General features: G+C 40.0%; 1 protein-coding gene and 1 pseudogene across 1 annotated transcript in view; one reads left to right on the forward strand and one right to left on the reverse strand.

Moving 5' to 3' along the window:
- Positions 1–24146, forward strand: part of CACNA1C (calcium voltage-gated channel subunit alpha1 C) — an 833272-nt gene that overhangs the window by 273206 nt on the left and 535920 nt on the right.
- On the reverse strand, positions 3799–4130 carry LOC122727991 (annotated as a pseudogene).

Here is a 24146-nt window from a genome sequence, read left to right on the forward strand (position 1 = left end):
TCACCTGCATTAATGCAATAGCTTTCTAATTGAGCTCCCCACTTCCTATTTCCTTCTCTTCCAATCCATCCTCCACTTGGCTACCAAAGTGACTTTCCTAAAGAGTAGATCTGCTCATGCCAGCTCTCACTAAGTAAACTTCTCTGGCTTCTCTTACCACCTGGATCAAATTTAAAATTCCCTATTTGGCTTTTCACCCAGACCTCTTCATATCCTAGACCCTTCCTACTTGCCCAGTCATTTTAATGTCTCTCTCCTTCATACATACTCTGCTATCCAACTACATTGGCATGACGTTCTGATCTCTGCACCAGCAAAGCCTGGCATACTCTTCCTGCTCTCTTATGATTCAGTTCCCCTGGATTCCTTCAAGATTGAATGTAGGAGACCATTTTTTAGTTTGTATAGCTCCTGGTGCTTTCTGCTCTGAGACTGCTTTCATTTCGCTCCCTTCTCCCCTCTCCCCTCTCCCCTCTCCCTCCCCCCCCCTCCTTTCCCATTCCCTCTGCATATGTGGAATATGGTATATACAGACAGTTCTCATTTTATGTAAATCTGCATTATGCAAATTTGACTTTACATAAAGAATTCTGATAGAAACCTGCACACCTATATTAACTTCACTGTACAGTACTGTGAATACTTTGTCATAACTTTACCTTTCATTTCATAATTCTGTTGATTATCATGGCACAGTATTTAATCTGTCTGCATTTTAGTACATTTTATGACTCAAATAAAGGTATTATTTTATATATGCATTTGTTATGTAGTGAAGTAGGTAGGGCCAAATCTGTATTTCGTAAAAATCACTTTACATAGAGGTCCGTGGACACTTATGGAAAGTGACAACTGTCTATACCTAGTTATTTTTGTGTTTTTCTTGTGGGTTAAGTGGAGGGGGTGTGGGAGATTGTATCCCAGTGATCATCGAGGTGCCTGCCACAAAGTAAGGGCTTCATAAATTCTTGCTGATGGGTTGACTGACAGGCCCAGAGTTTCAGACAAACACCTAGGAGAGAGCACAGGGTCAACACTGCCTTGACTGTTCTACTTTTGAGGTTTACCCATCATTATCTCTCATCTAATAGAGCTGACCATGACTAGGTCTCCTCAGAGCAGTGTCATAGGGGAGAATGTGCCCTATGGGGGAGGCTGCCTGAGGACAAATAAGAGTGAGCTCACTCGCTTAGATGACCAGCTGTGTTTTTGTTGGCAGGACAGCCACATGGACCTTCTGAATGAGCTGTCAAGAGCAGGTGAGGCGTGATCAAACCTCTATTGTCTCAGGCACCCCCTCAGGAGATAGACTCCCAGCTGGAGAGAGCAGGGTCTGGATCTAGGGAGTTCTGTAGCCCCTGGATGGCCAGTCTCCCTGGAGAGTCTTGCCTTATCTCTAATCTTGGCCATCTTTATTCTAAAGGGTTTTTTGACCAATATTTCTGAGAAACTTTGTTTTAGAGAAGCATAAAGTGTTTAGGAGAATTATCTGGTACCCTAGATTTGAGTGATCACTTCACAAGGAGAGCAGTTGGACAGAGCTATTACTAGCCCAGGGTAAATAGAATTTTGACTCCATCATAGTGATATGTGTAGGGGTGGTGTGAGGATGCAAGCTTATTCCTTGGCAGGGTCCCTGCCCATGGTAATCACTGGAACTATGAAAACCACACACACATACCCTTCTTATTGCTTACCTATCACTGTACTCTCTTCCCACCTCTCCAACTGTTTTTTTCTGAAATGAAAATATTCCTAGTTCTGCCCCTGCCACTGGACTCCAAAGAAAAGACATTTCCTTAATTCCCTTTCTGCTCTCTAAGGGGCCAACAGTGAAAACATAGATTCTTTTAATTTACCCATCATGTTCTTTGAAAGGCACTAGCAAATATGAACTAAGGGGCTAACAGGGAAATGACCCTGGTAGTGAGTTTGGTAGATAGACTTTTTTTTTTTTTTTTTAGTGAGGCAATTGGTGTTAAGTGACTTGCGGAGCATCACACAGCTAGTAAGTGTCAAATGTCTGAGGCTGGATTTGAACTCAGGTACTCCTGACTCCAGGGCCGGTGCTCTATCCACTGTGCCACCTAGCTTCCCCAGTAGATAGACTTTTAAATAAAATAAGGTAGATAAACACAAGTGACTGCAAATTCCAAACCTTGGACTCCCGTCTGGCTTGCTGAGAATGAGCAGTAGACTAGACAAGAGAGACCAGCCAAGCAAATCTTTCAGCAGATCTTAACTTCCTTGGCTTTTGCAGTGCAATATGAACACTCTTTGTACTTTCCCCCAGCCCTGGCCCACGGTTCAGTCCAGGAAGTGCCCTGCATTCTGGGATGCGTGAGTTGCCCATCCAGTTCAGATGTTTGAGGTTTCTCAGGCAGGGAGTGGGTTTTCAAAAGGACCATGTGTCAGAGATGGGGGAAGCAATAGAAAATAAATCCTCTGTGAACACTCAATCCCAAGGGAAAAGTTGAATTCCTGGGAGCAGAGCTAGGGATTAAAAAAAGAAGAAAACTATTAAGCAGCAAGAACTTAGTTACTGGAATTTCTTCTGAATTAAAAACCAAACAAAAAGTTTCTTGCAGTTTCAGTTACACAATAAACAGCTGCCAAGATGGAATGAATGGGAAAGGAGAAGACAGCCTAGGAAGGGGAGAAGGAAAGAACTTGAGTGTCTGGCATGAATCCATTCTCTGGAGTTTTAGACTCACTTGTTCCATATTAAACAATGAGCTCCTCAAGGGAAAGAGGGACTAGAAGTTTTCTACTTTGGGGAGCATAAGATCAGAGCTGGAAGAGATGTTAGAAGTCACTGAGTCCAGTCCCTTTCTTTTTTTTTTCGGAGCAATGGGGGTTAAGTGACTTGCCCAGGGTCACACAGCTAGTAAGTGTCAAGTGTCTGAGGCTGGATTTGAACTCAGGTCTTCCTCAATCCAGGGCCCATGCTTTATCCACTGCACCACCTAGCTTCCCCCGAGTCCAGTCCCTTTCATTTTACAGATGAGAAACTGAGACCCAAAGAGGTTAAGTGATTTGCCCAAGGCCACACACAAAATAAGGGGCCAAGCCAAGATTCAAAGTGAGATCCTCTGACTCCATGGATCTTTGGCATTGGATACCTTCACCTTATGCACCCAACCTACATGGAGCTTCCTGGCTCACTCTTTTTTTTTGCGGGGCAATGAGGGTTAAGTGACTTGCCCAGGGTCACACAGCTAGTAAGTGTCAAGTGTCTGAGGCCAGATTTGAACTCAGGTCCTCCTGAATCCAGGGCCAGTGCTTTATCCACTACACCACCTAGCTGCCCCCTGGCTCACTCTTTTCCAGGTGGACATGGAGTCCATTCTTGATGATGCAGGAGGCTCAGAGGGGCCTGGACCTGTGATCCCATTGGTACAGGAACCACTGAAGCAAGAGCAGCCTCCACCAGTGCAGACCATCTGCACATTCTCTGCAACTTAGAGTAGTAGAGGATTGCCTTAGGATAGCAGTGAACATGAAAATCTACTGGTAATCTCCAGTCATCACTTTAGTTGGTGATCAAAACCTCCCTTCCATGAAGGCTTCAGAGTGGGCTTTTCTTCATGGTCCCTGCTTGTGTTTTGGTGCAGGTGCTGCTGGGCAGGGAGGCCCAGGAACCACAGGGTAGGAGAGGAGCAGCAGAAGCAAGAGACCTGAAGCAGCCAGCCTCTGGAGACTTGAACACAGCTCAATTCTTCTTCTTTTTTTTAAAGATAAACCAACAATTTTATTTTCCTCTGATTAGTTCAGGAATTTTTATAGGAAGATAGCTTTTTACATTGGCTTTGGAGAGGGTCTGGGGGCAGCACCAGCAAGTCTGAAGCTGGGTGGGGGTGTCCGATCCTTTCGTGCCTCACTACCTTGCTGTGGATCGAGCAGCTCACACAGTAATGAAGTTTCACATACAGTTTGGGCAGCACAAAAGAGTCAAAAACACTGGCCTCAGAGACGTCCCTTATGGCTGTGGCTTCCACGATGTTGCAGGTGATGAACTTCTTGATAGCCTTGTCCCTGGGCAGACAGTGGGTGCAGTTGGTGCAGCAGGTGGGCTGCACATGGCCATGGACCTTCTTGGCACGCCTGTTATTCCTCCTCTTCTTGGTCATCTTTTAAGTCAGAAGCTGAAAAAGGAACACAGCTCAATTCAACCAATATTTTAAAGTGCCTGTTGTACACAGAGTACTGTGATAGCAGGTTGGTTGGGGGGCGGGGAAGGAGGAAGATGGAAGGAGTGAAACAGAGGGAGAAAAGGATGCTCCTTTCACCTCAAAAACCTACATTGATTAACTATTGATTGGCTACTGAATGAACACTTTGATGCTTCCCTACTTTTCTCAGCCTTTTCATTCTTTCCTTCCCCTTCCTACCAGTTCACCTCTTATATTTTATAGGATCATAACTAAAGGAAGGACCTCATCACTTTTTTTTGGTGAAGAAATTGAGGTCAGAAAAGTTAAGTGACTTTCCCAGGGTCATCCTGGCTACTACATAGTTAGTATGCAACAGAGCTGGAATTAAAATCCAGGTCCTGTGACGTCAAATCTAGCATTTCCATTGCACCATGCTAACTCTTAAAAGAATGTCAATATCCCCCCAAGCCTTTCCAGATGCCCTGTGTGATATACCATTGCCACCCCACATATTCACATTTCATAAATCACTTTATTGTGCACATTCTTTCATATAGAGACTGAGGGACACTCAGGCAGGTGTTGGGGGGAAAGGGGAGGGAAGGAGGGAAGGACAGAGAACTAGCCTTGGAAAGATGCAGGCTCAAGTCCTACTTCTGATCCATAAGTTCCCATACCAAAGGATCCTGGGCAAGTCATTTTAACAATGTCAGTGCCCCAAGCAACTCTCATAGACTCCAAGTTGCAGAATGATTTATGGTTCTCATTGGTAGAGAGAGTTTGTTCAACTAGAGTTCCCTCTACCCATGAAATTACAAGTATGGCCTTCCTCCTAAAGTACTTGTGTGTCCTCATTCATTGTAGTCATCTGCATATGTGTCTTAATCCCCTATAAGATGGTAAACTGTGGCGGCAACACTGTGTCATATCTAAACTTCACTGCTCCCCTGGACCAACCTGCTGTCACAGTGCTCTGTGTAAAACAGGCACTTTAAACTATTGGTTGAATTTAGCTGTGTTTGAGTCTCCAGAGGCTGGCTGCTTCAGGTCTCTTGCTTCTGCTGATCTTCTCATACCCTGTGGCTCCTGTATTCTTATTTCTATTTTACAGATGAGGTACATGAGGTGCAAAGAAGTTCACTATTTTAGTTATGGACTCATGGCTGGTTAGAGGTGGGCCTTAAACTCAGCCTCTTCAGATTTCAAGTTCAACACCATGCTGTGTCTTCAGCCATTGTTGTTGTTTGTCCTGATGACATGTGGGTGATGTCATGACTTGCACCGAGTTGGATTTAAGTGAGGGAGGACTATGCAAAGTTTCTAGCCTCACTCTCTCCTCCAGAGCCAGAATGACTGGAGATGGCCCTGGATGTTTAAGGCAATTGGGGTTAAAATGACATCCTCAGGGTCACACAGCTAGTAAGAAAGTGTCTGAGATGAGAGTTGAACTCAGATCCTCTTGACTTCAAGGCCAGTGTGCCACCTAGCTGACCCATTTTCAACCATAGCCCTACTGGCCTTATGATAATTAAAGATGATCTCTGGGGTCATTATAAAGGTCAGGGGCTTCTTAAAAAAAGAATCTAAACTCTAATCATTTTGTATGACATACACTTTTGTGGTACCGTAGCCTTATACTTGACAAAAGATCTTTTAAGCTAGCCCGGCCTGTTTGTCTTAACATTTAACGTTAATGTCAAAATCAGTGATGCTTGAGAGGTAGGTTTGGTTGTTTGCATGACACCTGCATAAAAATGGAGTACTTTCATTTCTGTGATCTGGCTAAGAACCGAAGGAATGATTCTAGAGACTCATATTTGCTGAAGAGCAAAATTAGTGAAGAAGGCAGATGGGAATGGTGCTTCCCATTGTTGGGGCTGTGGGTGGGGGAGGTGGTCAGAGTTGAGGGCTGTGACCAAAAGGTTTCTCACTGGAAGGAAGAAGTTATACTCTGCTAGGTAACAACCCAAGATGTCTCTGTGCAGATTGGGAGCTATGGGATTTAGAAGAGATATTTCACCCAGTTATCGTGGGGCAGCTAGGTGGCGCAATGGATAAAGCACTGGATTCAGGAGGACCTGAGTTCAAATCCGGCCTCAGCCACTTGACACTTACTAGCTGTGTGACCCTGGGCAAGTCACTTAACCCCAACTGCCTCACAAAAAAACAAAAACAAATAAACAAACAGTACACTTATCCCTTCCACATCATGGGGGTTAGAGGCACAGTGCCGCCACAATCTAGAAAATCTGTATAAAATATTTTGGCCCTCCCTTTGTACCAGAGAAGAAGTCTGAATTTTTTTCTTTTTCTTTTATGGGGTACTTATGGTACCTTATTGTAAAATTTCTGAATTTCTAAATTTTTTTTTCTGTGTCATCTGCTGGCTTTTGCATGTTGCCTGCAGCTTCCTTGAAGCTCTCCCCAAATTCCTATTTAATTTCTTATTTCAACCCATGATTTATAGGAACTACAATGGGGAAAGCCATGATGTGGAAGGGATAACTGTACTATATGCAAGGGATTATGGAGGAAGATGTTTGTGGGCCAGGGTCTGGCATAGGAAAAAGAATGAAGGTAATGTGTTGCACATAAATTAGCAAACAATAGGGTTACACAGTGGAAAGAGTGCTAGGTGTTAGTCCTAGTTCTTCAGCTAAAATGACTGTGGAACCCCAGACAACACACTTTCCTTCCATAGACCTGGACTACATGCCTTCCAAGATTTCTTCCAGCACTCTTATGATTGATGGGTTCCTAAAGTCTAGAACTAAAAGGTCCTTGAAGGTCATCTAATACAAACTCCTTATTTTGCTGAGAAGAAAACTATTGCCCATAGGAAGGAAGTAACTCATCCAAAATTATAGAAGTAGTAAGAGTTGGAGGTAGGATTTGATCCACTGCCTCCAAATCACATGCATTTTCTACTTTGTTGTTGTTCAGTTGTTTCAGTTGTGTCTGACTCTCCATGACCGCATTTGGAGTTTTCTTGGCAGAGACACTGGAGTGGTTTGCCATTTTCTTCTCCAGTTCATTTTACAGATGAAGAAATTGAGGCAAACAGGGTTTAGTGACTTGCCCAGAGTCACACAGCTAGTAAGTGTCTGAGGCCAGATTTGAACTCAAGATGAGTCTTTCTTGATTCCAGGTCTGGTCCTCTATCCACTAAGCCACCTGGCTCCATTTTGAGATCTCCTTTGGTCTAAGGAAGGTAGTAAACAGACTATGTGTGTTAGGCCTTGTGCTTAATTAACCTCTAGTATATCAAGAATGGCAAATACAGGGTGGGCCAAAAGTCATGAAGGGGTTTCAATATTTAATAACTCTTTTATTTTTTGTTTTTAATTTATAATACCATAGCATCATATACAGTATACATAGGAAATGAATTTACATTAATTATGTGTGAAAAATCAAATCTCATAAATATCAAAAAATAAAGAAAAAATGATTTTCAAAAAGTTTTGAAAACATATTAACTTTTGGCCCACCCTGAACATTGCCCCTGCCTTCCAAGAACTTACATTCTAAAGAAACAGGGTAATAATATTCATCTCTAGAGATGAATTGATATTGATATATTGATATGCTTTGTAGTAATAAGAACTGAGTATGTAAGTATTGAGGCAATAGTAAAAATAATAGAATTGAATCAAATATAGACACACCCTCCCCTCCCCAATCCACCACCTTCTGGCTCCTTTTTCCCAACAAAACCATTAAGGGCTTTCATTATTTCCCCCCAGGAGATGAGATGAATAAGATCCTGGAACATGCACTTCTGTCCCATTCCTGGCAGAAAATGAAATTCCCATCTCAATATCCAGGTGTTCTGATGGGAAATCAGTACTAAATAATAGTCATGTTTGCTTCTCAATCCCTTCAACTCTGAGGTCAAACAACCTTCCTTGAGGCCGGTGTACATAGTGGCTTCTTGGAGAGAGCCCTGTGGGGCTTTGGACACATATTGTCACTAAGGCAAGGATCTGGGGGAAGTCAGGGGAAGAGCCCAGCAATCAGCCACCATGTCTTAAGATGTCTCATGGATGTATGGGTCACAGTGAGGGTGACTAGGCACATGCCCTTGTGAGAAAATAATGGGTTTTTGCCCCTTGCCTCTTTTAAGGCCAGACCAGAGTCAGTAGAATTGTAAAAGAAATGTAGATTCACCTTCCTAAAGGAATTTAACTCACCTAGGCAACCCTCCACGTCATGTCAGCCAATGGACTGGCCAGTTAGCTTGGATCAATGTGCAGTGACGCACCTCCATCTGAGAGAGGATAAAAATCCTTGGGGCGAGGGGGATTTCTCTCTTCTTTCCCAGGCTCTTTTCTCTACACCTCTCCCCATCCTGGGATTTTATGCTGGGCTGGGACGATTGAGGAGGTAGACACACTGCCCCCCTCATCCCTTCTCTCTCCTAGGTAATGTAGGGCTTCTGAACTTTTGGAGCCATGTGCTTTATTTTTACTAACATTTACTATGATTTAATAAATGCTTAATGCCAAAGACTGGTGCTATAGCCTCTAATTTATAAGTAGCAATATATTAGAAATCCCTGCTAAGTTCCCTATAACTTAGCACAGAGATAGGCACCCCCATACATTTTCAAACAATAGACCCTTGAGGATGGCCCAACTCTAAGCAGGTTCTGTTAGAGCAAGGAAAGAAGTTGTAGGAAGTCTAATTAACTTAGCTTGTACATTGTAGGAAATTCTGACCAGCTAATATTAGGCTTTTGGGAAAATTCTAGACTTGTTTTAATCCAGGCTGGTTTAGCTCTGGTCTTGACTGAAGATGGTAGGAAAGAGACTAGCAATCTCTGCAAGGTTTCTCTTTGCTTTTTAATTCTATGAAATCTCTGCCAGATTAATATTCATTTTGTAAAAAAGATAGTTCTCATGTATTACCTCTGTCTTCAAAACAGTTCAGTGGCTCTCTCAATAAAGTCAAAGTCCATAATCTGGCAATCAATTCTACTGCTACCTACACACACACACACACACACACACACACACACACACACACACATCTGGCACCATCCTACCTTTCCAGACTTATCTAACACAGCCCTCTCTCTAAACCCTGTCTCTTATAAACATACTCTACACACATTAGTCAAACTAAAAGACTCATAATCTTAAACCTTTCCCCTTCCATGTAATAAATAAATAATTTCTTATGCTTGCGATGTCCTCTCCTCCTTCCATATCTCAGTCTGTTGAAATTCTAACCATCTTTCAAACTCTGCCTCAAATTCTACTTCCTCTGTGAGTTCATTTCAACCTTCCCAGCTAGAAACTATCTTTTCTTCCTCAGACTTTGGATAGTACTTCCATCTCTCTTATCCCTTCACCATGGTCTATTTTGTATTATAGTTGTTAATGTATGTGTCATGTCTCTTCTCAATTATAAGCTCCTTGGGGCCACGGAGTATCTAATATATCTCCTTCTCATTTCAGTACCTATCACTGTATATAGTAAGCACTTAATAAACATTGGTTTCATTGAATTAAACACTAGTGAGAAAAAGAAAGTACATCGTCTTAGGGACCTTGGAGACCATTTAGTTCAGTTCTGACTCATTTTCCTGGATATGAAAACTGAAGCCCAGAGAGATAAGATGATTTTTTCAGTATCACAATTTTTTCTTTGATCAGGTGGAAAGTGGAGTGTAACATAGTGTTTGTTCTTACTTGAGTCTGAATGCGTAACAAAACTTTGTAGGCAAAAGAGCTCTAGGTCTCTTCATTACCTCTCCTCTCTGTGGCTTGGTATGACTTTGGTTCAACACAATAATGGACCATTCTCTTCATCCTACAGGCTGGAGGCTTTTTTCACAGCTTCCATATGCTCTGGGTTTTTCAGGAACAAATCTGTCAGCCGGCTTAATTAACATCCTGGCAAGTAAAGGCAAATTTTTTGGAAAGGTTGATTGCACCCCAAAGTGCCTTTCCACTTTCTCCCTTCTCCGGTCTGTTTTCAGTTCCATTTTTCTCCTCAAGAAAGTGTCTCTTCTGTTGGCTCTACATTTTTGAAGAGTTTCAGGAGTCTAACTTCTGCCAGATTTAGGTCTGGTGCTAAGAGCATGCACTATTATTTCTACTATAACATCTGAAGGTGTGCCCATCTGGTCTGGCCGTTCCCAAGGAACATTCACTGTCCAGTGCTTATTAAGCAGAAATAGAGGGGATAGCATACAGATTATCAACAGGAGCCACCACTTTCTAAGGGGTCTGGCAGTTTACCAGTTGGGCTGTTGCTAACAGCTGAAAGGTAGTGCTAATATGCATGTGTGACCTGAAAATTACGATGTAAGTGGCAGGGCAGCACATGTATAGAAAGGCAAATTTTAATTAAAAGTCTGTTCCCCAGTTCAACCCACTTGTTAAGATGTGAAAATGTAAAGCTGTCAGCCTGCCAGTGGGGTTAAGAGTGAAGTGGACCAAATTGAAAGAAATATGACTTTCCTGAAATCTGATGCCTTTGATTAATCATGCACCAAATTCATCCCATATGAGGAAGAAATAGCTCCACCCGTTCCCCCCAGCAGAGAGCAAAGAAGTCTGGCAGCTACAGCCCCCTAAGGAATGTTGTATTTCCTTTCATTCCATCCATAGGAGTTCTAAATCCAGATGGAAGACTTGAGAGCATTAGCACAGTAGAAAGAGCAGCTAGGTGGCACAGTGGATAGAGCGCCAGGCCTGGAGTCAGGAAGACCTGAGTTCAAATCCAGCCTCAGATACTTACTAGCTGTGTGACCCTGGTCAAGTAACTTAACTCTGTTTGCCTCAGTTTCCTCATCTGTAAAATGAGATGATGAAGTAAATGGTAAACCATTCTTTGCCAAACAAAACAAACAAAAAATACAAACAAACCCAAAACCCAATAAAGTGAAAAAGTCACAAATGACTCAACAACAACAAGAAGTAAAGTATGAGGGGAAAAACACCGGATTAGGAGTCATAAGGTCTAGTTTTGACTCCTAGTTTTGTCACAACTCATTGTGTGATCTTGGTCAATTTATGGGGTCTCATTTTTCTTATCTGTAAAAGTGAGAAGTTTAGATGAGATTAGGGGTTGCAAACTATGGCCTGCCCATGGACTGTTTTGGTATGGGCCATGAGCTAAGAGTTTTATTTTTACAAAATAAAATAAAATTTTATTTTACTTAAAATACGTTAACCGCCCCCCCCCCCCATTCTTGGTTTGTAGCCTGGCCTTCTGACATAGTTTACCAGAACCTGGACTAGATCATTTCTAATATCCTTTTCAGCTGCAATGTTTTATGATCCCCCAAATTTGGCTTAGGAGGAAAAGGATCACAGGATTCAGAGTTGGAAGGAACTTTGGAGGTATCTGGTGCAACTAGATGAGGAAACTGAGATGCAAAGAGCTTATGGGACTTACCCAAGGAAACAGAATCAGGATTTGAAAACATGTCCTACGATTCAAAATCAAGCACTCTTTCCCTTGGGTCATGTTGTCTCCTTCCAGAGCACTGAATATGGAATCAGAAGAAGTTGTTTGATATCTCTGGGCCTTGATTTCCTCATCTCTGAAACAAGAAGTTTGGATGATGCAGATATAAGTAAATAATATAAGGACACCACCATTCACTAGTATTTTGGGGGGGTGACATGGTTGTGTGTTGCATTATGAAATCTATCAGAGCTAACCTCCAATAGTTAAATGGACAAAGGGCGTTGTCAGTTTTCAAAAGAATAGAAAACTAGCAACAAATGTATGGGAAAACACTCCAAATAATTAATAATAAAAGACATAAACATTTAAACACTGAAGTCTGACCTGTTACACAGCATGTTGGTGAAAATGACAAAGGAAGGAAGCAGTCATTGTTGAAAGCCATATGTGAGGTTGTTGGTCACTTGTTTTCAGTTGTGTCTGCTGCTTTGTGACCCCGTTTGGGGTTTCCTTGGCAAAGGTACCAGAATTATTTGTATTTTCCTTGTCCAGCTTATTTTACAGATGAGGAAACTGAGGTAAACAGGGTTGAGTGAATTGCCTGGGATCACACAGCTAGTAAGTGTCTGAAGACAGATTTGAACTCAGAAAGATGTCTTCTAACTCGAGGCCTGGTACTCTATGCCCTATGGCACCACCTAGCTGTCCCTATATGTACTGCTGGTAGAGCTATGAATGATTTCAACTGTTTTGAAAACAATTTGGAACTTTGATCTCATTGTGAGTCATATGCCCCAAGAAGGTTAAGGAAAAAGACACAGATGTCACTTATATACCCAAACATTTACATCAGTTCTTTTTGTGGTGCCATGGTATTGGAGATAAAGTGGGCACCCATCAGTTGTAGTATGGCAAACAAACTACTATGTGAATGTAAAGGAACATTATTGTGCCCTAAGACATGAAGAATCCAGAGAACTATGGGAAGAGTTGTATGAATTGTTGGAGAATGAGGCAAGCAGAACTAGAAGAACAACATATCCAACAACCGTAATAATATGAATGAGGAGATCTCTAAGAGGAAACTCAATTCTGAGAAACTGTAATGACCAATCTTGTCCCAGAAAACAAATTATGAAACATAACCTCCCACTTTTCAATAGAGAGATGAGAGGCTGCAGGAGCAGAATGTCGCATACATTGTCAAATGTCGTCACTGTTTGTGTTAAAACAGTTTTTCTTTGTTACAAAGGAGGGAACAGTTCTGGAGTTGGGGGAAGCTTGCTTTCAAAAATGATTAATGTAAAATCAAAGAGCAGTAATGAATGAAACATAAAACAAAATTCAGCAGATATTTATTGGAAAAGTTTTAGTCCTTGATTTAGACGAGCCACTCTCTTAAATGTTCTTAGATGTTGCCTGAAGACATTATTAAACATAAAGCGATTTTTATATGAATTTCACTTTTAATATTAATTTTGGAAAGTAGTGACCAGAAGGTATCCTATGCACGAATCATGCAAATAGCTTTCAAAACTCATATTATTTGGCCTACAAAAAGTCCACTGACTTCATTTATATCTACTAATTCCCTACTCCTCCTAACCAACTACATTCTATTGCTTTTCATACCCAAACCTTTTTTTTCATACCAAAAGCTTTTTGGAGCAGCTACATCTATAGAATGATAGAAACTTAGTGTTGGAAGTGCCCTTAACCATCCAACATTGCATTCCACACCGGGATCCCTTTTGCAGTATCCCTAACAGCTAATCATCCATCTTCTATTCTGAATCCTTTTCTGTGATGGAGAGCTCATGAGCAAATGAGGTAGCTCTTTCTGTTCTTGGATAGTTATAATTGTTAGGAAGTTTAGAAACAATTTCCTATGAAAGCCAAATGAAAAGGAATAGAAATGATCTGCAAAGATTCTTTACATTTTTCTTTGTCTGCTGCCTAATTTCCATTTTGGTAAAGAAGCCAGATGTTCAAGGGAGAATGAAGGGATAGATTGCCACACTTAGAGTATTTTTAAGGATACTTGTCCAAAATGACCAAAACCAAGAATCCCATTTTTGTTATTTAAAAAGAAACTCCACCACCTTTCCATTTTTCTGTGTCCTCCCGCCTACTTCGTGCAATTCTCACCCTTTCACATTCACATACTTTCTATTTTCTCATCTGTGGAATATGAGGAAATTTGTATTATGATTTCTTTTTCCATTTTTGGAAAGATGGGTACAATTTTCAAGAAGTTCTCAGGACACCAAAACAAAATATTCTCACTATTAAGAGTTAATGCTCACTCAATTTGGAATTATGCCCAAAGGGCTATAAAGTCGTGCATACCCTTTGACCCAGCAATACCACTTTGGGGTCTTTTTTCCAAAGAGATTATAAAAAAGGGAAAAGGACCCACATGTACAAAAATATTTATAGCTGCTCTTTTTGTGGTGGCAAGGAATTGGGAACTGAGGGAATGCCCATCAATTGGGGAATGGCTGAAAAAGTTATGGTATATGAATGTAATGGATTTCTATTGTGCTGTAAGAAATGATGAGCAGGAGGAGTTCAGAGAAACCTGGAAGGACTTGCATGAACTGATGATGAGTGAGATGAGCAGAACCAGAACAACATTATATACAGTATCATCAGCATTATGTATTGATCAACTGTGATAGACTAGATTCTTCTCACCAATCCAATGGTATAAGAAAGTTCCAAAAGACTCATGATGGACAAGGCTCTCCAAATCCAGAAAAAAAAAGAAACTGTGGAATATGGATGCTTAGTGGACCATACTATTTCTTTTGGTTTTGGTGCTGTTGTTTTTCTTTTTTGAGGTTTTTCCTTTTTGCTCTGATTCTTCTCTTATAACATGACTAATGCAGAAATATGTTTAATATTATTTTATATATATTTATATATATACATACACACACATATATCAGATTACCTGCTGTCTAGGGGAGGGGGGAAGGAAGGGAGGGAGGAAGAAAAATTTGAAAATGGAAATCTTATCTAAACAAATGTTGAAAACTAAAAAAAAAAAACAACAAACAATTAAAAAAATAGTTAATGCTCACTTTTGGTTAAGATGGCAATGTGAAAAGTCACAGAGAAGCCTAGTTCTCCCCAAACTGGCAACTGTGTAAAAATGTCACTAGACCAGATAATGATCAAGAAATCCAAAAAGAAACTACAGTGATTTTCTGTATTTATACCACCTAGGACTGCATAAAAAGAAAGCTTTAACCCTACAGGACCTGTAATAGTAGTAATAATGGTGGTTAGTAGTAGTAGCAGTAGTTAGTAGGTGGTGGTGGCAGTGGCAGTAGTAGTAGTAGTAGTAGTAGTAGTAGTAGTAGTAGTAGTAGTAGTAGTAGTAGTAGTAGTAGTAGTAGTAATAGTAGTAGTAGTAGTGGTGGTGGTGGTGGTGGTGGTGGTGGTGATAGGTACTAAGAGTGGTGAAAATAATAGCATTGATGGTGGTAGTAGTAGTAGTAACCATTTATACAACATGTAAAGATTTGAAGAGCACTTTACCTATCTTTTCACATTTGATATTCACAAAAAGCCCTGTGAGGTAGGTGCTATTTTCCCCTTCCATTTCACCGGGGAGGAACTTAAGGTGAAAGAAATTGTGACTTGCCCAGGGTCACATAGCATAGTGTGTGAGGCAGGATTCTGAACTCAGATCTTCCTGACTCCAAGTACAGCTATCTAGTTACTGTACCATCCAATTAACTACCTTCACCCCCAGCCAGGGAGGCCAGTATGAGTACAAGTAAGCAAGCCAGGAGACTGTCAGAGATTGAACAATAAATAATTCCAGGGGAATTGTACCTGAGGAACAAGAAACCTGGAATGAGCAGATAAGGAAGCTCCGGCGGGGTTCTGAGATTTATGGCATTCTGACCATAGACTCAGGGACAGTATCAGAATATGTTCTAATTATGACACCCAGGGAGAGGGGAGTCTGAAGCACTCGAGTTTCTGAAGCCTTTAGTACTCTGTAGCCCAGTAATATTATGTAAAAAATGTAAATACCTTAATTAAAATATTGCTAAAAAATAATGCTAAACATCATCTGAGCCTTCAACATATCCTGATCTTTTTGCCAGTGGAAAGTCTTGCCTTAATGTCAATGGCTGCTGACTGATATGGGTGGCTGTGGCAATTTCTTAAAGTAAGAAAACAATTAAGTTTGCTGCATCAATTGACACTTCCTTTCACTTAGTTATTAATGGGCCTAATTTCAAAATTGTTATGTCTCAGGGACTAGGGAGACCAGAGGAGAAGGAGAGAGAAGGGGAATAGATGGACAATGGAACAATAATAACACACACAATGTTTATCAATTAAGTTCACTGTCTTATATGGACATGGTTTGTGGCACCCCAAAACAATTACAATAGAAACATCAAAGATCACAGATCAACATAACAGATATAATAATAATGAAAAAGTTTGAAAAAATGTAGGAATTACCAAAATGTGACACAAAAACATAATGTAGGCACATGCTATTGGAAAAACGGGGTCAATGCAGCGTTGTGGCAAAAAACTCACTATCTGCAAAGTGCAATAAAGTGAAGAACAATAAAATGAGGTATGCCTCTAGTACTCTGTATCTAGGAGCCAGGAAGTCTGGGGTCCTTAGATGGGGATTCTCCCAGGGGAGTCAGAAACCTGCAGCAATCTGACCACAGTCACAATTTTTTTTAACCGGAAATGATCCATCCAGCCCAGGTGGGCTAGAGGTCCACAGCAATCTGACCTAAGGATCTCTAGAGGATCCTAAAAACCACAGTACTTTGAATCTAGACTTTCTGTGAGGTGGGACTGAAACCTGTGAGCTCTCAGAGGACAGATACACCAGGACGTCAGTGATAAGTGTCCAAGTAATAGAAGTCAGTACTCAACAGAATCTGACCATTATATCTAAGAGTACAAGAAAGGGTGCAAAGCCTGGCCCTGGAACAGAGTCCCAATTCAGACCTGAGGCTGAAGCAAACACTATAAGGAAATAATATGGATCAATAGATGCACATGAGATATACCAATAGGAAGAAAATAACTCCACCACGACTACAAACAAAGCCTCAAAAGAAAAAAAATATCTTGGCCATAGGAATACAAAAGTACCTGGAAGAAATTAAACAAGAGCTTGATTTTCAAAAGCAATTTAAAAAATTTAAGTAAAATAAGAAGCTTGGAAGGAGAATAAATAGGTTAGTGCAGAAAATGGAAAACCTTAAGTAAGAAATGGAAACCTTGAAAATTAGAAAAGACCAAACAGAACTCAGGATCCCATGAGACAAGAAGTATTAGGACAAAATCAAAACATTGAACAAATATCAGAAAATATATATCTATTAATAAAAATAACCAACATGGAAAACAAATGAAAAAGAGATCATTTAAGGATCATCAGACCCTTTGAAAATATTGGCCAATTTTTTAAAAGATTAGATACCATATTTTAAGAAATCATAAATGAAAGCTATTCAAGTTTATTAGAATCAGGGGGCAAGATGAAAAGAGAAAGAATATACTTGGCTACCTCTTGAAAGGCACTCCCAATTGAAAGCCTCCAGGAATTTCATAAGCAAAATCCAGAGCTTTCAGGTCAAAGAAAATAAACTGCAAGCAGCTAGAAAGAAAAAAAGATTAAATACTAAGGAACCAGTCAGGATCACACAAAACTTGGCAGTTACTACTTTAAAGAAGAGAAAATCTTGGAATACAATATTCCAAAAGTCAAAAATTAAAGACCTACAGCCAAGAATAACTGACCCTGCAATGTTGAGTGTAAAGTAAGGAGGAAAATGTACTTTTAATGGAATAGTAGATTTTAAAGAATTCCTTATAACACCAGAACTTAGTAGAAACCTTGAAATTCAAAGCATAGTTAAGAGTAACCTAGAAAGGTAAATCAATTTGAACAATTGGAAGGACTAAACGATAATGAGATACCTTCTTCTTCTTCTTCTTCTTCTTCTTCTTCTTCTTCTTCTTCTTCTTCTTCTTCTTCTTCTTCTTCTTCTTCTTCTTCTTCTTCTTCTTCTTCTTCTGAAGCAATTGGGGTTAAGTGACTTGCCCAGGGTCACACAGCTAGTAAGTGTCAAGTGTCTGAGGCCGGATTTGAACTCAGGTCCTCCTGAATCCGGGGCCAGTGCTTTATCCACTGCGCCACCTAGCTGCCCCTGAGATACATTCTTATAGGAGAATAAAAATATATCTTCAGAGCTCTCATTTCCAATAGTCATGGGAAAAGCTCATATGGCAAACCGAGAGGGTCTGATAATGGTTTTGTTCTATTTTGGTGGTCATAAAAGGTGTGGGGGGGAGAAGTGAAAAAATCTATTGTAGGAAAGAAGAGGAAGAATAGGATGAAACTTAGTATTTTGTATAATTTAAGTGTGTAAGAAAAAGAGCATACAAAAATGGAAATAGGGGTAAAGAGAATGGGCATTACTTGAACCTCAATTTTTATCTGAACCAGGTAAAGGAAGATTGAGCTACCATGTACATAAACCAGGAGATTAGTGTAGAAATATATTAAAATCATCATTATAAGAGAGAAAGAGAGAGAGAGAGAGAGAGAGAGAGAGAGACAGAGAGAGAGAGAGAGAGAGAGAGAAGAAAGGAGGAGAGTCGTTAAGAAGAATGGTAGAGTTAGGGAACAAGTAGACACTAACAAAATGAACTTCAGCCTTGGAGGGTAAATGATAAATGGGGACCAATTAAAAAGAATGAAAAAATGCATAAGACTATTAGAATGATTGGAGTCTGGTCAAAGAGAAAAGTGGAGAGGCATACAGAAACATCCTTTCAATTACAAATTTACTTGTACTGATTAACAACAACTCTTACAAGCACATACATTCACAAAGCTTAAAGAATGAACAAGGCTTACTATGTCAGGGAAAGCAAACAGACAAATCTGAGCCCTTAGAAAATAACCATGCCAGACAGTGAAACAGACCTCCTTCTAACATCTGGTACAGTCTGAATCACTCAGCCTACAATGGCTAGAGCTCCCCACTGCACATACCCTTTCTGAAGCTTGTTACTGCCTCTCTTCTAACTCTATCCTATACTCTACACTACTCAGACTGCAGAAGATGGAGCTTAACAGTCTTTCCCACATACTTATCTTGGTGTCAGAGATCTATCTCAGCTTCTCATCCTCTCTCATTCCTTTTTGCTGACTGGGGTTAAGTTGTGCTTATAGATGATGTTTTCCCTCAAAAGTGAGAAAGGGAAAGCTACCAGAGCTCATTTGACCGGCCTGGGGACTTGGGGACTATCTCCTAGCATCCCATGTCTAATTCTGATACAGTACCTCTAAGTCTCTCCCACTCGGAGTCTTCTCGGCGCTCTGAAGGTTTGAAGGCTTCTCACCTCCCAGGAGGCACTAGCTGTCAGCAGTACTATCCTCTCAGCCCTTAGTCTATAACTGTATTTTGGAGGGAGAATAACAGAATAAGCCTCTGTGTGCTTTTATTAAAATATGTTTGCAGATTTCTACACAAAGTATCACTTTTACCCCATTCTGAATTATGAAGCAGGGTGGCATAGACTTTTAGAGCTAGAAGAGGCCTCAGGGATCATCTAACCAAACTGGCTTACTTTACAAATAAGGAAATTGAGGCTCCATGAAATGAAGGTTGTTGTTTGAGATCATGTAAATGAGCAAGTACTGGAAGAGAGACTTAAAGCTAGGTCTTTTGAATCTAGATCCAATGTTCTTTCTGTTATATCATGCTGTATTTAGAAAATTTAATGTCCTAAGTTATCTCAAAAAGCTTCAAAATCCAATAGCAATGGCAAAATACTAACCCCCTTTGTAGCATATTTATTATAGGCAGGAGTACTGGTATACTCCACAGTAATTTACTGGAGCTAACCAATGTAGGAAATGAGTACACCACCTGCTGACAGGCTTATAGAATGGCAAACTTCCCTCTCCTGGCTATTTTGTCAGGCACCATGGGTGGGAAAAGAGGGGAGGGGGATGTAACTAATAGTTTTGCAACTGTTTTGATTATTTCAAATTAAGGTATTTGTAAATGCAATGCTAGAGTCTAGGGATTTTTAAATTTTGTTTTGCCTAGAAATGTGGTTATATTAAAATTCATCATGGTAACATCACATAACTTAGGTACCTGGGATTTGACTCTGATGAAAGTTAGAGGATATTTTGAAATGACAGAGCATCAAAAGCTTATTTCAACATTTCCAGACGGCTTTTTTTTTTTGTAATTCATGATTGTTCCTTGCAACTACCAGAAGATGCTTTTATTAATGGGAAAAATCAAGATCATAAGAGAGAAAAGGCCTTCTTAAAATCCTGGCTAGGCCTAGAGAAGAGGCAAATTCAGACCAGAGAGTCGCCCTAGCCTCATTTTCAAACAGATACTGTTCATTTGGCTTTTGATGTCCTGTGGCTTGCAAGTTTAGAACCAGAGGGCTCTGCTGCATTCTGTGTTTTAATCAAAGAAGAGACAGAGGCAGAGAAACTTTCTTGTTCAGAGGCTCATGGAGTTTCTCATAGGGCAAGTCCTATTTAATTGTTTAGAATAAAATTAAAATGTCAAAGCAGTGGTAGGGAGAGCCACTGGACCAAAATCAGCCACCTCTAAGTCTCTCTGTCCATGTGGGCAGGAAGACTGCAAAAAGTTTGGAAATAGGGACAAATTGATAAATTATTATTGTTGTTATATTGTTATTATAATAATTAGATATTATGCACAAATTAGAATTAATTATATTGTAATTAATGCTCATAATGACACACTTTTCTCATAACAAGCTGTTGGGGGGGCTTGCCATCCAACTAAGATCATGGGTTTTAGACCTCCAATATCTTTGTCAAGAAAATTCCAAATGGGATCATGAAGAGTCAGACACAACTGAAATGAATGAACAACATTAGATCCGGGAGGAACCTAAGAGATCATATAGTCCCAACATCCTCATTTTACATATGAGGAAACTGAGGCTCAGGGATGTAAAGTGGCTTGCCTAAAACCAGTGACAGGACCAGGCTGCAAGCACAGATCTAAGGAGAAATCCAATACACTCTTCACTACCTCTCAATATAGACAGAAGCAACATATATGCAACACTTAAAGCATAACTAAATGTTCTACAATGTGCTGCTTACAAGAAGTGCAACCTAAGTTCAGAAACAGGAGAGACTTATTGCGGGCTGGGGTAGTGAGAGAGAGCTTAGTGCAGGAGGTTTAATTTCTGTGATTTTCCTTATGCCTAAATTTCTCCCTGGTAATAAGGTAAATGTTTCTTTTAATCCAAGAAGGTTACTACTCATCTAGGAATCACCCCACAGTGTTTTCTGCTTAGAGTCGCTGTTAGCCAAAAAGCATTCCTGAAGTTTCCAACCAAGAACACAGGAGGAGAATTGGACTTCTTATTGTGATTGAGTACAGCATGATGCCGGAATCTTTCCAGCTTTGTGGTAGGGGGAAAGGACTGGTTGATCTGATTGGGCATTTGTCAAAGTTTGCACAGTTTGTTCTTGGACCCAGATGAACAACTTCAAGAACAGCTGCTGATTAAAATGGATCAAATAGTTAATATAATACATTGTTATTCACACAGGGTGCCTTGGAAGTCTGCTAGGCATAGCCTATTTTGGTCACTCTGACCCAGACAGGTGGGTGAAGACAACTGTCCTCATCTAATAAGCAGATAACCCAACCAAGGAGGAACCAGGGAAGCCAGGTTCCTAGCTTGGAAGGAATGATTGGGCTGAAGGAACCATCTTTCCATTTGACTTCTTATTACTGAAGAAAAGTATCCCTTGAAGTTTTCCTGAATCTGGATGGAAATCTCAGCCTCAGTTTTCTTACATGTTAAATGGGGAAAATAATAGCATCTACCTCCCAAGATCATTGTGAGGATCACATGAGATAATATTTGTGAAGTATTTAATGTGGTGCCTGGCCCACAGCTACCAAAAACAACAACAGCAACAATATAGGTAGCTAATTATAAAATGGCTTTGCCTTTTGGGGAACCTAACAATCAAGTTTAGAAAATACACAAAGTGAAAGGAGAATAAGGCACTGGTGAGCACTTAGAGATGTGCTCACCTACTGACATTGTACCTCAAACAGTGGGTAGCTTTTTGATGTTTGATTCTGTGACATATTTTTCTTTGCCTTTCCTGTGACTCAGTCTGGTTTCTCATGGGTGTGTGGCATGAACTTGAGCAGAAAGAAAGAGGAGGAGAACAAAAGGAGTGTCAAATGCAAGATTGTTTAGAAAAATGAGGTTTCTCAGTAAATAGCATAAAAATGGATAACTTGTGCCCCATGACTTGGAAGAAAGATGGCAAAAATGGACAAAGCAGCAGAAAAAAAAAGATGTTGACAAATGATGAGTGTGCACAGCAGCCTGTCTGTGCTAATGGGGTGGGAACGTGATAGCCACTTGGCTCTAATGGTCAGGAAGAAGCAATTTCAGATGCATACTGTTCATCCTCAGGAAATCTTTGCCCGAGACACCTAGGAAACTACCATTGCCCTCCCTGAATCAGCAACCATAGCATCTTCATGGATTAGCATGAGCCAAAGGAAATAAATCCATGAGTAACTGAGAAATTCAATAAAAAATGGAAAATGTGCCCCCAGAACAGGTTGAATAGTGGCTCCAGTTAGTGGTGTTGTGCAACACAGGTAAAGATAAAGATGCTAGTGAAGAGATAGATGTTGAAAAGAAAGCAGAGAACATCAATGAAACATTTTTAGTGCACATAAGAGAACATAAGGAAGTGTAAAGAGAGACACAAACAAGCAAGACAGCTTTAGAACTAACATGTTGAATTTATTATATAGTACAAAAAAATTCAAGCTCTGTATAATTGAGATAATTTTCATATTCAATCTTCTTTTTCTATCCTTTGTATACAGAAATGATTGTGTTTGTTGAGGTTTGTTAAGTTCAGAATAACAAAAAATAAATTTCCCTTTTTTTTTCTTTAAAGAAAATTTGGGGCCCAAACAATTTTTTAAAAACTTCATTTTCCTTTAAACATCCTTGTTGGTATAACAATAGATTGCCAAAACCTTAGGTTTATTGGATCATTCTTTTCAAAGACCTGACAGAGTCTTGGTATACGGAGAATCTTGAGGAGGTTGGTTCTTCTGGGTGTGTTTGCCATAGTAGAAAAATGTTTCCTATTTAACCAGGCAGACCTCTGGGCTTAGTGTCAGAGAACTCATCTCTGAGTTAGGAAGATTTGGGTTCAAGTCCTGTTCTTAATATATACCTGTTGTTTGACCCTGGACAAATCACTTAACCACTCAGTGCCCCCAGGCAATTACCTAAAGCTGTAAGCTTTTGAGCCTCAGGAGTTCCAGCTGAAATCTCTGGTCTGGCAAACAAACACATTTTGCCCAGGGTTCTCCCTGGGGATAGGAATTCTCCCATTGGTTCACATCATCTGTAAGAGAAAATTTTCTCCTCAAGATTCTCCGTATACCAAGATTCTGTCAGGTCTTTGAAAAGAATGATCCAATAAACCTAAGGTTTTAGCAATCTATTGTTATACCAACAAGGATGTTTAAAGGAAAATGAAATTTTTAAAAAATTGTTTGGGCCCCAAATTTTCTTTAAAGAAAAAAAGGGAAATTTATTTTTTGTTATTCTGAACTGTTGTGTGGTATCTGCCTTCCTTGAAGTCAGGGGCTGTTTCATTTTTGTATCTCCAGCAACCAGCATCTATTAGGCTTAATAAGTGACTTTAGAATGGAAATTGATTTGAAGAGAAGAAATATCAGAGGATCCATAGGAAAACCAGTAACTTGCTAAAGAAACCAACGAAGATGGGAATTCTTTTACCTCCCTCCTCAACTCACCTTTTCAAATTCCTGCAGTGGCTGTGAGGAGTAAATAAAAATCATGGGTAGCTATCAGGAGCATGTATAGAATATAGCTGGCAATACTGAGAGAGAGAGAAAGAGAGAGAGAGACAGAAAGACAGAGACAGAGAGAGACAGAGAGAGAGGTTGAGAGATTCATTCCCTGTAGGAGTTGGAAATTGAAAAATATAAAATCTGGAAATTTTTTCGGTTTTAAATTTGTATTTTTTTATTATTAGTTATTTGGAGCATGTTTTCAATTGGTCATTAATAGGTTGCAGTTTTCTGAAAACTGTATTTGGGGAATGTCCAATGTACTTCTAGAAAATTTAATATATAAATTTTGTATTTTAAATATAAAGAGAAATATTAAATCAAGGAAAATAAAATATAAAACAAAATTGGGAAAACAAAAAAAGGTGTCATTAGACTTGATCTTGATAGCAGCAATAGGTTTTTTAAGAATGGTGGAGCTGATATTCAGGAGGCTGAGAAAGAACACGTAAAAAGAACATGTCTTTGTAGAGGACACAAACCTAGGTTCTCTAGTAATATTTCATTGCTTCAAATATTGGCCACTCTAAGTGACTATAGGTTGCACCCCTAAAATGTAATCTCTTTAAAAGGGGAAAGTATGTAAGTATACACTGTAAAAACCCACTGATTATGGGCC

Source organism: Dromiciops gliroides, chromosome 5 (genome assembly GCF_019393635.1).
Source record: "Dromiciops gliroides isolate mDroGli1 chromosome 5, mDroGli1.pri, whole genome shotgun sequence".
NCBI lineage: Eukaryota > Metazoa > Chordata > Mammalia > Microbiotheria > Microbiotheriidae > Dromiciops > Dromiciops gliroides.